The 15,786-nt window shown below is 50.3% G+C and overlaps 1 protein-coding gene across 3 annotated transcripts in view; it reads right to left on the bottom strand.

Moving 5' to 3' along the window:
- Nucleotides 1-15,786, bottom strand: part of EPB41 (erythrocyte membrane protein band 4.1) — a 95,329-nt gene that overhangs the window by 79,037 nt on the left and 506 nt on the right. Inside the window, exon 1 of one of the 3 annotated variants that reach the window (XM_071453305.1) lies at nucleotides 7,254-7,400. The exons of 1 other annotated variant lie outside the window; for it this stretch is intronic. The gene's annotated coding sequence lies outside the window, so the exon portion shown is untranslated. Of the gene's footprint in view, nucleotides 1-464; nucleotides 665-7,253; nucleotides 7,401-15,786 lie in introns of those variants that run through there. One more of the 3 variants, XM_071453306.1, reaches the window with a different exon arrangement.

Below are 15,786 nucleotides of genomic sequence, written 5' to 3'. Positions count from 1 at the left end.
GGGACGCTAGGAGCATCCAGATAGCAGATTAAATCTAGCTCAAGTTAAGTTCTTCATAGAACAGATCTTTGTAAGGTGATCCAGCACTCTGTAGGCCCCACAAGATACACTCCAGGTAGGATTTGTTGCAAAACAGGGCTCCCAGTTTACACCAGTGCTGGGGAACACTGCCCAGAGCATTACTGAGACAACAATAAAAGGCACAGCGCTCTCTCCTCTTTGCCCCGAGGAGCTTCTCCAGTGAGGAATTCCCAGTCTAAACAAAGCAATTGTGCATTACACTGGTGCTGTGCTCCCTTCCCCAAAGCAAGCAGGACTTAAAGTGAAGAGAAATACTTGGGATTACACCAAGTTCCAGGGAAAAAAATTAGGCTGGGCAGATGAATCCTTTATCTATCCTGCTCTAAATGAGCTGCATTATGCACACATATGTGAACACACAACAGGCACACCACTCCATTTACCTTCTCACACTCACACACTTCGCAAACAAGCGACAGTCTCCATTGCAGCAGCAGCCATTTCACAAGAGCAAACAAGGTGGGAGGAGAGCAGGTGGCTCAGTTTTGCCAGTTCCTGGCCCTCTGCCCTTGGCTCCTCTTCCAGCTTTGCTGTCACCATCAGCAGTGCTGATTTGGCCATGAGCAGTAGACAAGAATGAGGATGAGAGGAAACCTCCTTTTGACTTCTTAAGCTTTGTCTTCCTGTAAAATGGTGATCTAGAATTAAGATATTGCAGGTAAATGATTCACCTGGAAGGAAAGAATGCTGCATTTCTCCCCTGCCCACCCCTCTCTCCAGCACAGAATTCACTGCTGAAAAAGCCTCTGAAAGGCTGAACTGCAAATTCAAGGAATTTTCACTAAGGTCTAGAACACTTGCACTGCTTTGCTACAACTCATGGTGTGCACAGTGAAGGCGACCTGAAACATCTACACTCACCTGGCTCTGTATCAAATATTTAACCAAAGATTAAATCTAGTCCAGCCCATCATAACACTCTCCAAAACCAACCATTGATTCATTGCTGAGATAGTTATTAAAGGGCCAAAAAGCACCCTCCATAGCTAAAGAGCCTGAGTGAATTAGGTATTGGAATCACCCTTGGCATCAGGGCAGTTCGCCTCCAATTTTGCTAAATCCAAACTGCTTCTGCCATCCTTTTCTTTGTGGTTTCCTTCTGAAGAATTTTCTTTTGTTGGCTGTAATTTGCAGCCTTTAAAAGCTGCTGTTGCTAAACAACAACCATGTGTTCTCCCATGGGCAGAAGAATCTCATTTTTTAGCCATTAGCTCTTTTTGGTACTGGGCTGGCTCAAATGGATCCCTTTTGGGCAGATGGCATGGCTGGGAACTAAGTCTGTACACCCAGGAATTCCCATCCCACCTGCAATCTGGTTAATTGATGCAAAAATCTCCCGTCATGAGTTTCATTGATTTGTATGAAGCGGATGTTCATTTGAGTCAGTGTCTTGCAGCACAGCAGACAAACTCCAAGTAGAAAGAGGAACAAAACAGAAGAGGAGCTTCAGTTCTCTCCAGGCAGTGTGCCAGTGCAGAAGAACGGCTCCTGGAGAGTCAGCTTTGTTTAGACTTAGGGCTTAGAGTCAGCATGTAAAGCACATTTCTGCCAAGATGCACCATTAAAGATTAGAGGAGGTCAGCTGCAGCCCTGCAGGATCGAGAGCTCATATGGTGAATGTTTCTACACTGACAGAGAAATACTTTTCCTCTCAAGTATGAGTAGGAGGTATTAAACACACAAGTGTCTGCACTGAAAGGATCTATAAAGAGCTTAACAAATCCTGGAGAATAGAATACAGGTGATGCTGTATTCTAGCAGTGAATGGGTGAATTGAATTCACTGCTTGTGAATTCAAGCAGTGCAGGCTCAGGAAAAGGCAGAGTCAGTGTGGCATGAGCCTGAGCACCAGAAACAACCTAAGAAACTGACTGAACCACGGAAAGAACCATCACAGGAGCCTCAGACTGTCCCACAGCACACTCATCTCCATCACCTCAAGAGCTCACCCTCCTTCAAAGCATTTACTAGGATTTCATTTCCCAGCAGTCACAGTAAAAAACTAAAACCAGAGGAGTGTGCTTACAGACAGCACTTGACTCCCTACCCCTCTTTCAGCAATGCTGCTGGAAACTCCTATAGTTGGGTAGCAGGAAGAAGTTCAAGCTCTTGTGTCAGCCTCCTAAGCCAAGCCCGACCAGCCAGCCTGGCCAGAGAGGCAGTTGTCCCTTCAGCGGGGGGAAAAGCTCAGCTATGCAGCCTTTCTTGAAATGCACCCAAAAATAACAGTGAGTGCCACCTAGAGACCAGAGCTCCAGCCGGGAGGCAGCCAAGCTGCACTACGAACAAAAGATGTCAGGGGCTGATTTACTCTTTGCATAGATGAGGAGTCAAACTGTAGCCAAGAGAGGCTCTGGCTTCTTTAAATAACACCAGGTAGGTGTGTTTTCAACTGCAGCTTCTCCCCAGAAAGGCACCAATTCAGTGAAGGAGATTTGACTTCGTACTGTTATGCTCTTTTTGGGCTAAGAGCCCCCTTGGCTTCAAAATGCTTAGAGTTCTTTGTTATGGGGAAGGACAGTTTCAAGATCAGGGTTTATTTAGGACTATTTAACTTTACCTAGCAGTAAGTTTGAGGCAGATACTTGGCAGAGAGCGTTCGAGTCTGCACTAACATATCCCATGTAATCCAAAGGCCGTGAACCCAACTCTAGTAAACAGACAGCAAATGGTGTTGAGGGCTAGACCTGTGCATCGGTGAGGGACACCTGGCAAAACCTAACACTTATTTAAATTAAACTTTAGCTGTGGAGAACAAATACAACTTCTAACCATTATTTTTTCCACAAATAAGAGCCAAAGCTCTGCACACCTTGGTCAGCACGGTATCCCCTCCCTGACACGTCCTTGGACCTTGCAGGATTTGTCCTGAGCTACTAAACTGGATCAGTCTTGTCACTTTGAGTCCTGCCTATGGATGTTCCCAGAACCTGATAGAGCACAGCCAAAGTCTGCCCAGAAGCATTTCTGCAGGTGCACAATGATTAATTGGTGCACATTTCCATATCACAAATTAAAAAGACCTCAGCTTGCTTGAAATGCAGTATATTAACCTCTGAAACTGGCAGTCATGGATACCAGCTTCAAAAAGATGAATATCAATAAGACAGAATCCCAGAGGATAGCATCCCACTGCTGCCAGATTTTCTGGAGCTCAAAATAAGGCATTTTGAGGCATTTTAAGGTAGTAACTTTACATGCTTATTTTATTAAGAGAACCCAAAGTGGTTCATATTAATAGACAGAATCCAAGAAATCGAGGAGGGCGAGGGGGATAAGGTAGCGAAGGAAAGCTCTGGGCATGGATGGAGAGACAGAGAGCCAAGGGCAGGAAGCATACTGCGATTGTCACGGTTAATTGCCAAGAGTCTGAAAAAGTTTGTTACTAAAATAAATAACTGTTAATTCAGGGTGTTCTGCAGGTCCACTGAGGCTGCAGAGTAACAGTGCACACAGTAAATCTCTGGAGCAGGAGATGCAGCAGCAGCTTGGAGATGCCAATCTCACCCTACACTCACTGCAGGCTGCATCAGAAAAGTTAATAATCATTAAGCTGCCATCTTTTATTTCTAATTATTTGTCTCCACAGCAGGGTTTCTCCAACCATCAAGCAAAAGGGAAGCAAGTCTCAAAGGCGTAACTGTTTTGAAGTGGGCTCACAGCTGCCACGGCATGAATGCCTCTCCAAGAACAGTAGCAACTGCTCTGCATGGCCCACGGAGCTGGGAGGGAAAGCATCTCTGTTTAGGCTGGTTTTCAATGTCGGTTTTTAGGTCAACCAAAACAGCTTTTCTTATGCAACAGAAAGCTCACTTGTTTTGGAGTTTTTGCTTTCATTTAATTAGATGGTAATTCAGAGGGCAGCACTGCTATTCTGAACACCACAATGAGAACCGTTTTCACTGCTTTACTAAGCAACAAAGTGAAAACACTGAGCTAAGCTGGCTCTAGAACTTGACACCATGTTAGAGACCATGGTCTCCTCTGACAGTGTGGGACAAGTGGAAGAGATACCTTGCTGCCACATTTCCATAGAATCATGGAATCATTTAGGTCAGAAAAGCTCTTCATGATCAAAGAGGCTAACCATTAACCCACCGCTGTCAAGCCTACCACTAACCCATGCCCCTAAGTGCCACATCTACACGGATTTTAAACCCCTCCAGGGATGGGGACTCCATCATTGCCCTGGGCAGCCTGTGCCAGTGCTTCATGACCTTTTCCATGAAGAAGCTTTTCCCTAATGTCCAACTTAAACCTCTCCCATTTTCTTTCATGCTATCCCTTGCTCCCTGACCAATCTCTTCCAGGCTGCCCCCTTCTGTCAAGGAGCTGTGGAGAGACAGAAGGTCCCTCCAAGCCTCCTTTTCTCCAGGGTGAGCCACCCCAGCTCCCCCAGTTGCTCCTGCTGCTCCAGCCCCTTCTCCAGCTCTGTTCCTTTCCCTGGATACGCTCCAGCCCCTCAATATCTTTCTTGTTATGAGGGGCCCAAAACTGACCCCAGGATTCAAGGTTTGGCCTCACCAGTGACCAGTACAGGGGGACTTCCCTAGTCTGCTGGCCACACTAGTGCTCATACAGTCCACATGCCATTTGCCTTCTTGCACACCAGGGCTCATGTTCAGGCACTGTCAACCAACAGGAGAGGCTGAAGAGGAAAATCTCACTGAAAGGTGCTGGAAACCTCATTTGTTCTTTCTCTTTGGGCTATGTGTAAACAAGAACTAAGAGAGAAACTCACAGCACAACAAGCTGTTCAAAAGCTCTGCAAAGCAGTGCCCTTCTCCGGGTCACCCATCAATTCTACGATAGAAAGAAACAACATGTATAGATAGATAACAGCACGTGGTTTCCAGCATCACCAGTACCACTGTATGGAAAGGCAGAGCCCAAACACAGCCCATGAATGGATACTCTGTACTTACCACCACAGACACAGCTCTGAATTTTTCAGCAGTGACCTCACCTTGGACTTCTTGACAGGCTTTAAATAATGGCAACATATGTGAATCTCAGCTTGAAGATCAAGAGCAAAACTCCCAGCAGAGAGGGTTTTCTAGCATTTTCAGCATTTTCCTTCACGGTTTCTGCCCCGCAGCTACTCCCAGATTCTCTCCATGGAAGCTGCTGGTGTGTTACTTTACCCAACACTTACCAGGTCAGGAGAGGAGATTACTAAATTTATATTTAATATAAATATATTACCAAAACTCCTATGCATTTTATGTTTACCTATGAGATAAGCTAGGCTTAAAGATGGAGAGGCAATCTGAGCCTGCTGTTTTCTCTGCTGAGTGAAGGTCAGGGCTGACCCTGAGCCAGTGATACTGGTACCACACCCCCTTTATCTTTGCTATCCCTAACAAGGTACCACATGGCTTTCTTGTTTGCTGACAAAGATTGACACCAATTATTCAGCAAGCAGCACATTTCATCTCATATCATGATCAAAACCTCTACAGCATGTAACAAGCAGGATCACCAAAATGCAATTCTCTCCCCTCTGTGCAATACATGCATGAAAACAGACAAAAGTAACATGGAGACTGCTCTAGGGAGAGCAAACCAGGGACAGTCCAGGTTATCAGGGTTTCACAAGGGAGAAATTCACCCTTGAACAGAGACTTGTTAACACAGATAGCCAGATAGATTGGTGACTGTCCTGAGGGCCTGCTCAAGCACTGAGCTGGAAGACTCTCTGGCCAAAGACTTGCTCCAGGTTACCCTGGCACAGCTGCTCTGCTGGTACAGCTTTGTCTCTCACTAAACCATTCCAACCATCACGCAAGTGAGCACTTGTATCTTGCTCCACATCCAAGCTCACAGCAGCTTCCAGCTGTACCTTCCACGCGGAGGAGTTTTATTCTCCATTCAAATGGCTGCTGGGTGTTTGGTGGGGTTGGAGCTCAGCACTTCTGACCAAGGCAGGTTTTCTAGTTAATTAACAATCCTGCTTTTGGAGATTTGGTAGCAAAGCTCATTCAGATAGGGAGGCAGATGCTCATCTTCCAAATATAGTGCTCACTTCTGAGTAAGAACAACAGGTTTATGCTTGGATTTGATTCATCTCTCCTGCCCTGCCATGAGGCATTGTATAATGATGTCAAGTTTAAGAATAAAGCAATCTGTTCCCAGCACCTTCCTCTGCTTTCCCTTCAAGTCTTTCATCAATGACTGGCAGCACATTAAATACTCAGGCACGGAGCAGAGCTGCTCTAAATGTGCTCAGCCCTTTCCCTTACTAGGAGAGGAGAGGGTGTTACTGGGGAAGAGGAGTGATGGAGAGGGGAAAGCTTAGCAGGAGGATAGCTTGAATTTAAAAGAAGAAAAAAAGTAAATTTGAACCTACTGAAGTTTCCAGAGAACACAACCTCGATGCAAAGGCACCACTGCACCCAGAGAAAAAGCATCACCAAGCCGATCCCTTCCTTCCCTCCACCCTGAGTACACAGACCTTGTCCTCAGAGGCTTTAATATACAAACACCACCTCACAGCCAAGTTCATGGAAGGCACCAAACCTCTGCAGGGAAACCATCAGAATCCACCCCACCAGGGCAATTTTTCCCCTATGCAAAGCAGGCGCTCCATGAACACAAACTGAAATCATCAGTGCCTAATGCTCTTCTCCAAGCTTGACATGCATTTCCCCTCCTCTCCTGCCAGAAGGGCCTCAGCCTCCTCTCCATGCCCTGCAAAGCCCCAAACACACGCGGTTTGCAAAGAGTGAGGTAGACCAGTGCCATCAGAGAGCCCCTTTCATAACCACAGTGCTGACTTGCCACCAACAGATGTCAGGAGACATCCTGGGAAGAACAGCAAGCATTGCTTTCCATTCGCAAAAATATTTTCCTTTCCATTTGCTCACTTGCTGGCACTTAAGTGTGTTTTTATCCCCAGGTCAGTGCTCCACAGCCTAGGCTGGTAGGAAAAACTACTACCGGGGGCTTTTCATATTATAAAATACAGCAATTTCCAGGCCAACTAAGTGCTTTTCAATATCCAAAATCTTGACACACACATGGACAATAAATCATGGTGTTTGACAACAACCAATGCTTCAGAGTTTAAGACAATAAATAGGTCAATTCATTATTTCAATATGTCCGATCATTAAGTCAAAGCAACTTGTTTCAACTGTTTCTGCCACTGATCTAACAAAACAGGTACTTACCCAGAGATGAGAGAGCCAGGCCAACCACACAGGCGAAGCACCAAAATCCATCGTGGGGCAATGGATAGAAGAGAAAGGAGAAGAGATACTGGTTAAAAAGCAGTTCTGGCTAAACATGAAAAACCCATGCACCCATCAGAAAAACCCGAGCCACAAAGCAAAAGCTCACACTTGTACCCACATGAGCAAGGCAACAGAGCAAACTTCAGTATCTGACTCTTCCAGAAGTGAAGGTGGAACCGGATGTTCACGGTCAGCCACTTCTTAGAAATGTAAACACCAAGTGGGGAAGGAAAAAAAAAAAACCAACCAAAAACATCAGCTCGGCATTACCTAACGCTGATTATACAGCGAGCAGTGACGTAGGCACCCCATGCCTGCCAGCCTCCGGTGAGTACCGCCTCCCGTGAGTAACCCCTCCGGTGAGTACCGCCTCCCGTGAGTACCGCCTCCCGTGAGTAACCCCTCCCGTGGGCACGGGCCGGGCTCTGCCGAGCTCCGGGCACAACCGGGCTGCAGGAGCAGCGGGCTCGGTGGAGGCTGCGGGCTGGCCCCGTGCAACTTCTGCGCCCGTCCAGCTCCTCCGGACTTACATAACTTCTCGGGTAAACTTCTGGAGGGCTGGACACAGCCCAGCGCCGCCGGTCCCGGCTCCACAGGGCTCCAACTGAGCCCTCTAGTGGGCTTCAAAAATTCCACAAAACACCAGAGCCTTAATTTAATTAACACTCGGCCAGAGGCCTCTAAACCCTAATCCTCTCAACAAAAGGATCATTAAGTAAATGAAGTGATTCAAGAGAGCAACGGTGCTCCCAGCCCCGGCAAGGCTGGCTGTGTGCTCTGGTGGGCACACACCAGCGCCTGAAATTCAGCCAGATCCCCAGACCATGCAACAGCCCCACTGAGGGCACAGGGACCTGCCTCACATAAGCACACAGTTGAGCACTCATGGCAGAAGTTGGACTCAACAGTCACCCTGCCATGCCAGAGAATCACAGAATCATGGAATGGTTTGTGTTGGAAGAGCCCTTAAAGCTCATCTCATTCCAACCCACTGCCACAGGCAGGGACATCTTCCACTAGAACAGGTGGAAATTTGGGCACAAGCCCATACCCATCCTATGGGATGCACCATGATGCCAATAGTCCTGTTGCCATCATCTCTATCAAGACTGAAAACCCTAACTACTGAACCAGGAGAGCAGCTGGAGCACCATGTATTTTTTAAGTGTTATTATCCAGCCTGGATGCAGGTAGAGAGCAGCTCTCCTTTCAAGAGGCAGCCTCAGTCCCTCAGCTGAAGGCTGGGAAAAGACTTTCATCTTGCCCAGCCTTGCAAACATGAACAGCAGGAAGCACTCTCCTCACCAAAGCAGCTAGGGTGTACCTTGCCAGAAGAATTCACGGCACACAGGGTGTAGTCAGGGAAAAGCCTTCACAGTCAAAGGTTCCTAGCCCACATACCTCACCCCAACGTGACAGTAATGGAGATCTTGCCCTTTGCAGGTGGCTCTCTTGGAAAGTCACCTCCAGCTTCAGAGCCACACAGAGGATCCAGAGCAGCTCTGAGGAGCACATCCATGAGACAGCTCATTAGTGCAGTGAACAGGAGCAGAAGAGCTTAATTACTGGGCAAGAGTCATTCCCTCTGGGTTTGGATGCCAGCAGCAGCCTCCACAGGGCCATGCTGCCCCCAGGATAGGCGTTCCTCAAAAGCACCCACAGCCAGTGTCACCTCTGCCCATGGTGAATGGGATCCCAGCTGGGGCTGCAAATGGTCTGCAGAGCCTCAGGCTCCAAATGTGAGAAAACAAAATGAGGAAGAATTCAGGTGTTGCTCACCTATAGGCACCAGTCCCCTTATTTTGGTGCTGTGTGTGAGCACCCCAGTCTCCAAAGCAGCTTTTGAAGCTCAAATCAAGCAGCTCACCAGGAACAGACACAGCAGTAGCTGCTGGTGGAGTACACCCCAGAGGCTGCCAAAACCTGGCAGGGTTTTTCGGATGACCAGGAGATGCTTTAGTGTTGGTCTCTCCTCAGACCAACACAGCCTTCCCTGGTACCTCAAGCCCTCTAGGGTGCCAGCCAAACTGGTCACAGACCCTCCATTTTTGGGACTGAATGCCGGACAGCATTCACAGAGGTTTCCATTTTTAGTCTTTGCTCCTATCTCCTTGGGATGTGCCTTCAGGATAGAGTTGACATGTCGATGCTTCCTTCTTGCCCAAAGATGCAGAACAACTGCTCCCAGAGCTAATGAGGATGTCTTGCTCTGACCCTGCGCAGTTTTCAGCATACCCAGAACAAGCAGTCCTCTCTATGTTCACCTCCTGGGAAAATCCAAAGAGCTCCCATCTCCCCAGCCTGGGAAAGAACACAGATGGTCACGGAGATTAAAGCATACAGAAAATTAACTACCCTATGCAAATGAGCTTCTTCATCCAGCCCAGCACTGCCAGGTGGTTCAAGGTCCAGCACTTGGATGTGATCATCATGGCTTGCTGAGCTCCAATAACAGCCTTGTATTGACTAGGACAGGGGTCAGGAAGCTGAGCAGGAAGAAGACAATTTGTAAGGAGGGAAGGATGCAAACTGCCAGAGCCAGGCAGCTGCCGAAGTCACTTTCACTTCATGCTACAGCAGAAGAAAAAGCAGCAGCCTCAAAAACAACCCTGGTCAGCAGCACAGATCAATTCTGCATTTGCATATCTTGTGTGTTCCCACTCAAAGGCAGCTTGTATGGACCAAGCAGTGCTACAACCACAACGTGAGCCATCTGCAACTCTGGACGCTGCTCGCACAGCACCAGGTGCCCACAGGATGGCAGAAGAAAACCCATACCAGCTCCTGCTGCCTTTCCTAGAAGGCTGAAGTCTTGGCACCCAGCTGAGGCATGGGATCTGTCAGCACAGCACACTGGGATGGGGCCACATAACCTTCCCAAGAAAGGCAGGGTTTCTCCAGGCTACCACTCAGGGAGGAGCCGCACCTCAAACCCACCAGCAACAGGTTTAGGTCTTACTTCATTTTTACTCAAAACCTTTTTACTTTAATACTTAAAAAACATTCCAACAGGAGTGGACATATTGCTCAGCCAGTGCTCAGCTGCCAGTGGATCCTCAGGGCCAAGTTTCAGGCCATGTCATGATGCAGATGACTGCATTTGCTATTAAAAGCCTCCACTCTGCACCCAAGGAAATTCTCAAGCAGTGCTGACCCCATCTGCCAGCCTGTGAGCCTCTGAGCAGCCACGGATTGGCCGAGGCCAATCCCGGCCATATGGGAGGGGTTCACCTCCACGTCAGACACGGCACCTCCAGCACAACATCAACAGAGACGCACAAAGTCACGTTATAGCTCAACGTGGCTCCGTGCCGGGCTAACGTCTGCCCTCCCTCGTTCCCACACTAAACGTTTGAGTTCACCTGGGGGCAGGGAGGCAACTCATGCTGTCCTGTCCAATAGATAACCTCAGCACAGACTAAGAGCTCCCTTCATGTACTGAAGTGCCTACAAGCAGCTTATCCATCTCCAAGGGGTTTTGGAGAGCGGATACAAAAATACAAGCCCTTGGACGGCTGGTACTATCCTGTGAGCACCGAAACCCCCACAGCAATCAGAGATCAGGTCACATACAGCATGATACACAGCTGCCTTAACACCCTGGTTTTTGAGGCACCAGTCCACCCCACTCTCCCTTACAAAGCTGAAGTCAGTGCTAACACCAAGTTTTCCAGGCCCAAAGGCTCAGAGCTCCCCCATAGCTGCCCTGCACTGCCTTGTTAAGCAACACCTACCAGATTGCTGTAATGCCACTGCAGTCAGCTCAGAAGGCTCCCAGCACGTGCCAAGCCTTATGTCCCCTCCTTAAATACAGCTCTGGTCAACTGTGGCCAGATGTAATTACCTACATAAAAGGCACTCAAAGCCACCTCTAATAAGAGGATGTATTCATACTTGTTAGGCTGAGGTTCCTCCTCTGCTGCTGCTTTCCAGGGCTCAAAAACTTGCCTCACAGTACGTGGACCAGCAAGAACTTCACCCCATTCCTTATTACAAAACCTGCCTTTCCCAGGATGGAAGGAAAAGTCGGGTTTCTCACTCATTTATCCACAAACAAGCAAAGAACATTTTAACAGGATTTCTCCATTTAATTGAATAGCACATGGGGGCTTTATTTGTGTTGGCAAAGGGCTTTGGGGTGAGCAAATGGAGGAGCAAGGGCAGGCCCCATGCCCCAAAACACTTCTCAGGGGCCAGGAAACACGTCCAGGTCGAGCCCACAGCCTTACACAGGCCAGGATGGGCCTGGGGTGGCTCCCACAGCATCAGCATCTTCCCAGAGGGGTTCCCAGCTGCCCCAAATCTCCAGGAAGTTACCACCAGGTTTGACACAGCATAACAAGACACCCCAAGTTCCCATCACGCCTCTTCTCCTAAAATCTGCCAACGAGTGGCAGTTTTGGAGCCTTCCCAGAGCCTCAGGGTCTGAGGGGTTGAGACAGCAAAAAGCTGTCCCGACACGGCATTTGTGTCCCGACACAGGCTCCAAGCCGGGAGCCCAGATGGTGGCTGTGAGCCCTGCCCACGGCGCCCCATCCTCATCTGGTAGTCCAGGCTTTTCTCAGGGGGGCATCAGGAGGGGACTAGACACAAACCATATTAATTGGATAGACAGAGAGTCCTGCAGCCCTATAAAGCTGTGAGCAGCTGCTCAGAACCTCTTGTGAACCACAAAAATAGTTTCATCTACAGAGAATGGATTAAACACCACAAACACCCTTTTCTTCCCTCTGTGCAAAGAGCATTTTCCCCCACTGTGGTCCCAAAGCAAAATCCAGCCCTGCAGATCAAACCAGGAAGTTTAGTAAACTTTGAGCATGAACAATAGCAGAAGGATTTTCCAGACCTTCAAGCTTGTTTGGCAAATCCCAGATTATGTAAAGCGCTGCTCTGCCATTGTCAGGGAAGCTGTACCCTGTGCCAGAGCCAGCTGGCACCACATTGCCCACCCAGCACTGCCTGCACCAGCAAGGGCAGCAGGGCTTGTGCAACTCCACAGACTCCTTCCCTGCATTTCCACTGCAGCAGCCACTGCCTTTCATTTTACACCTCATTGTTTTGTAATTAACCATCTTCCCAGGGTCGTGGTTTTCCAACCCATCCAGCCCAGGTGTTTGGTGGCCTGGTCTAAGACTCTCCTTTGTGTCTACAGGGTGCCCAGAGGTGAAGGATCCTTTCATTGGCTTAACTAATCCTTGGCTTTTCTGACAATTGATTCATGCCAGAGGGCTGAAGCTCTTATTGCTGTGCACACATCCTCTGGGAAAACAATACAAGAGCCTGAACATTCCACATTCAGCACCCAGCTGGAAAAACCCCTGAGGCAGGCAGGATGGTAGCCGGCATCCCTGGTACCCGGCTCCCCACTGGATCCATGTCCCCTAGCAATGGCCTCGCACAAGGTCCCAGTGCATTTACCTAATTAGGACTTAATGAAGTAGGGAGATCTATTGTGAGCCTGGCAGGGGAGCAGATGTGCCCCCTGAACCCAGCCATTGCCAAGAAAAGTGCACTGCTGTCTCCAGGGTGAATCAGCAGGAAAAGCTCAGGCCGGGATGCTCAGCCTTGCAAATTCCAGACCCCAGTGCCTTCTCAGAGCAGGGATGGAAAATGCTCTGGTCATCAGCAGCCTCTAGTGGGGAGAGATGGGCAGCCATGGTGGCTGCCTTGGCCAGACCCCAGAGCACCAGCCAGCCCACCCTGGCTGTTCCTACCAGCTCAGAATGGGATGGCATGACAAAGTCCCAATATGAGGGACCCAAACCATCATGGCCTCATTGGGATAACTGCTGTGTGAGACTGCTCATCTGCTGGGTGCTAGTCCCAGGCTAAATAGGGACAACCAACTGCAGCCCTTCCTGGGGAATCCCAGCTCAGAGCTCACACAAATCACTGCATGAAGCAAAATTCATAAAAAGGACAACAAGACATCCCCCTCCTTCACAGGCAGCTCAGTGAGAGACACCTCTGATAGGCAATTCCTCCCCCTTCCCAAATCACACCTCCAACCACAGCATCCAGCATGGCCAAGAGCCAATTATGACTCTAAACTTCCAGCCACCACAGCCTCAAGCCTCTTCCTGCAGCTGTGAACCCAAAGGTGAAACACTGCTTAGCAGAGACAGGACAATTCCTGCCCTCTGGGACAGAGACCACCTACAACTTGCCTTCCCCTCTGGGGAATAGCTGGGGAGGGAGCTCAGAAAAACCTTGCTATATATTAAATAGCGACATAACTCCAAAGTGCCGTCCTTGGAAAGCAGCTGATGTTTTGCCTTTTCTCTGAGAAATCCTTTCCCCGCCATTGGCTCTGAAAGGACCATGCCAGCCTGGTGGAAAGTGCGGTGCGGAGCAATGCGGCTGCAGGCAATTCCAGCAGCTGCCAGGCTGCGCGTCAGGAAGAGGGAGCCTCATCCCAGCAGCACCGCTGCAGATGAGAAGGCACTTTCTCTCCTCAGCAGGTTTCAAGCCCTCTCAGAAAGGCCTGAAGTTGTTCCTAAGCACGAGGAAAAGCAAAGTGAAGGGACGGGAGAGGCCCACATCCACAGAACATGTTGAGCACAACCATAGGAAGTGCAGTTTGATGCACAGATCAACTTTTTGCTTCTGCTGATTTGCCATTATCATCACCACAATCAGAAGCAGCATGTGCCCCACTTTGTCAGAGAAACTGAGGGGCTGCCAGCACCATGAGCTGGAGGAGACCCACATCTACACAGGCCCCGGAACTGGGAAAGGAACTCTACTCATGGGGGGATGCGAATTGTTCCGCAAGTTTCAGCTGCCTCTTCTCAGAGACAGGCATGGTGCAGCTGCACCACCACAGGCACAATGGCCATGAGCAGGGCAATGGCTCAGAGGCCAAACACAGAATCTCCATGTCACCCCAACTCTGGTGCAAGTTTTTCCCATGGACTAACCAGGTTACTCTGGCAGAAACAGGACTCAAAAGAGACCTGACTCTGGCTCTCTCCTACAGCTGCATTTGTGCTTCCACTAAGCCTCAGGAAGGGAGCACAGGGATGGGAACGTTCTGGGATGCACCTTGCAAGAACCCAACTTGCTCCCGTGCTCCAGGGCAACTTCTCTCCCAGGAAGCACCAGAGATTCCCCAACCTTCCCCATGCTGGCCGTTTGCTCCAGCTCAGCTGTTCCCACTGCCAGGCAGTGGCAGAGCATGTGTGACACATGACAGTGCTGGGGCCGAAGGTGCACCCCAAACCTCGGCCCTGCACATCTTGCACAGCCTGACCTCATGCAGGGCATGTGTGACTGACACCAGCCCCCATACTGTCAGACCCCTGGCTCAGCCTCACAGCCCCACCACAGCCCCCCTCCTGCTACACAAACCGCAGAGCAAGTGTTGGTTTTCCCCATGCGGGAGCCTCGGCGTAAGTCAATCCTCGGGCGAGGAGGCTGCTGCCGGCAGCGCCGAGCCAAGGCACACCCCTCCATTGCAACACAGCCCTAAAGATAGTCGCTGTCCCCTGCCATCCCACCAGCCGCTCGGACCCGCCACCGGCACAGCCAACGGCACGAACTAACGAGCAGGTTCACCAGCCTCTCGTCCCACCACGACTGCAGGAGGGCGAAATTCAGGAGAGGAAGAGATTGCAGGAACCGCCGGGCACGCCGCACACGCCTGTGGTTGCAACATCAGCGCAAAGTGTCCCCGTCGAGGAGGGGACGTGAAGACTTCGACTCCCCAAGGGGGTGGGGAAGTCGATGGGAGGCTTCAGCGCGACCCCGACCGGCGCCGGGACTGGGATCGACGGCAAGAGCAGCCCCCGCCGCCCCGCAGCTCGGCCGCTGCCGCCGGCTTTGGGAACCGTCCCGGCGGGCACAGACGGTGTCTCGGGAAGAGATCGCGGCCACCCCGAAGCCACAGGCTGAGCTGCTGCATCTCTGGCACAGCTCCAGCAACACCGAATGCTCCAAGAAACAAAGCTGGACCCAAATGCCAAAGCGGGAGCTGCCACCTCCCAGGAAGGGACACCAGTGCTGCTGCCGTGACTGTGGGGTGCAGGGGGGACCCTCCTCCCCGAGGCTGCACCTGCCTTTTCCCCTCCACTGCACCAGATGAAACAACAGCATGGGGGGAAACATCCCGGGGCTGGCCACTCCCCGTGAGGCAGGGCCCCATCCATCTCCTGAGCATGAATCCACTGTGGGTGGCCCTCCACCCCACATCCTCCCCTGCAGCCCCATTCAGAGTCTCTAGGACAGCCCTAGTGCAACCCCATTCCCCCTACACCCAGCCTGACCCTACTGGGGATCTCCCCACTCCAGAGCACCTCACTTCCCTTCTGCCCCATAGGCTTCCTGAGAGCGCTGCAGGTGCTTCCCTAGTCTCCTCCAGCCCCTGAACATCACCCATTTCTCCACAATCCCCTGCTTCACACCTCAGTCACCGTGGATCCCCCACACCTCGACTGACATCCCCAGCCCCCACCAAACCCTTGAGCACCCT

Source organism: Agelaius tricolor, unplaced genomic scaffold, assembly GCF_023055355.1.
Source record: "Agelaius tricolor isolate 1412-34295 unplaced genomic scaffold, bAgeTri1.0.p SCAF_36, whole genome shotgun sequence".
Taxonomy (NCBI): domain Eukaryota; kingdom Metazoa; phylum Chordata; class Aves; order Passeriformes; family Icteridae; genus Agelaius; species Agelaius tricolor.
Note: the sequence above shows the minus strand (reverse complement) of the source record. Positions and strands in the feature narration are given on the sequence as shown.